This window comes from Lampris incognitus, chromosome 8, assembly GCF_029633865.1.
Source record: "Lampris incognitus isolate fLamInc1 chromosome 8, fLamInc1.hap2, whole genome shotgun sequence".
NCBI lineage: Eukaryota > Metazoa > Chordata > Actinopteri > Lampriformes > Lampridae > Lampris > Lampris incognitus.
Window position 1 is genome coordinate 14,405,102 of NC_079218.1, and position 1,935 is coordinate 14,407,036.

The 1,935-nt window shown below is 44.9% G+C and overlaps 1 non-coding gene across 1 annotated transcript; it reads right to left on the reverse strand.

The window, feature by feature from the left end:
• Positions 1 to 418: 418 nt before the first annotated feature.
• On the reverse strand, positions 419 to 491 carry trnak-uuu (transfer RNA lysine (anticodon UUU)). Its single transcript has one exon. It is a non-coding gene; the product is annotated as a tRNA-Lys (tRNA).
• Positions 492 to 1,935: the final 1,444 nt, after the last annotated feature.

Below are 1,935 nucleotides of genomic sequence, written 5' to 3' on the forward strand. Positions count from 1 at the left end.
CAGGAGAGTTTCCAAGGCAGTATTGTCACATACTTAACTGGGTTTCCTTTATTAATCTCCTTGGGGAAATTCAGTTACTGCAAATTAACCCATCCGAGCTGTGGTCTGTGTAGCTAGGAGCGGTTGGCTGCCGCCTTCATACTGCACCTGGGGACCAACTCCATTTTTTTTGCTGTTGCCTTGTTCAGGGGCACAGACAGAAGTATTAACCCTAACATGCATGTTTCTTTTGATGGTGGAAGAAACTCGAGCACCCAGAGAAAACCCACTGCAGACATGGGGAGAACATGCAAACCCCACACAGAGGATGACCTGGGATTACCCCCAAGTTGGACAACCCCAGGATTTGAACCCAGGATCTTCTTGCTGTCAGGTGACAGTGCTAACCACTGGGCCACCATGCCGCCCAAAGCTCTGTCGCCCGAACAGGCACTTGAACCCTGGACCCTCAGATTAAAAGTCTGATGCTCTACCGACTGAGCTATCCAGGCTCACAGTGCTCTTAATAAAGTGCCTATTAGGGAATGTGCTAGTACAAGAGTTGGTATATAAAATAAACAATAAACATGACAAAACACATCCCTGGGGGGAGCCTGTGGAAGTGGTCATTTTGTCAGAGCGATGTACTTGCTCTGACCTGCTGGATTCTATGGCTAAGAAAATCAACAATCCATGAAATCAAGCCAGCTTCCATTAAAAATTCTGTAGCCAATATATCTGCTAAAATACTGGGTTGAATAGTGTTAAAAGTGGATGAAAGGTGACCAAATAAAATTTTGGCATGAGTCTTTGGTTTCTTCAGGTGAGTGTGCAATAGAGTCAGATTGCACCCCCCCAACCCCCCCGTGGCTTGGTAAGCAAATTGCAGGGGGTCCATGAGGGGCTGTGTTTGTGATAAATTGTACCCTTTCACTAGACACTCAAAGCACTTCCAAACCAGAGATGCCAATGCTATTGGTCGAAAGTCATTTGGCCCTATGGGTCTGGGAATTTTTGGCACAGGTACAATTGTAGATGTTTTCTGTAGGGTAGGGACCTTGAGAAGTTTGAAAGAGGACCTAAAAATATCAGTAAACACTGCTGCTAGCTGTTCAACACAATGCTTTAAAACACTTCCACAAATATTGTCTGGGCCTGGGCTTTTTCATGGGTTACAGTCTCTAAAAAGGTGAGGGACTTCTCATTCCTTGATGGTAAGGTTAGGTGAAGGGGGGTGGGGGGAACACAGTGGCAGCCTCAGCACTATTGCTACTCTCAGAGTGACAAAAGAAGGTGTTGAGCTGGTTTGCCATCTCCAGTCCCTCACTACCATGCAAGACAAAAGTAGGTTTTCCCTTGCCCTTGTGTGGAACATTGGTCATGGTTTTAATTCCCTGCCATGCCTCTCTGGGGTTGCTGGGTGCCAGAGTGGCCTCTATCTTTTGTTTGTTGCTGTACTTGTCCCACTGTATTTGTCTTTTAATTTGTCTCTATGTGTCCCTTATAGATGTTTCACGCCGGTTTCTGTGAGATTTTTTCTTTTAATTTATAGGCTTATCATTAGGATACACTTTAAAGGTCTTAGTAAGTATCACAGAGTCTACACAGAATTTGATGTAATCAGACACTGCTACAGCCTGATCGTTAATATCAGAGCTCCCATAACGTGCAGTCGAAACATCCCGGCAGAGCCATTATGATGTCGTTTTTCCACACTTTGACAGACCTTTTTTGAGGCTTCTCCCTCTCTAGTAGCCTCTGATAGACTAGGGTGGAGATAGACCACACTGTGGTTGGACGCCTCCTATTGGTGGGAGTAAGGATGCAGTATAGTTGTCTGACAGTTCTGTAATGCATGTCTAAGGTCTTATTTTTCCTGGTAGGGCAATCAAAATACTGATAGTATGTGTGCAGGCACTGTTTAAGGGAACAGTTATTGAAGTCTCCAAGAATAAA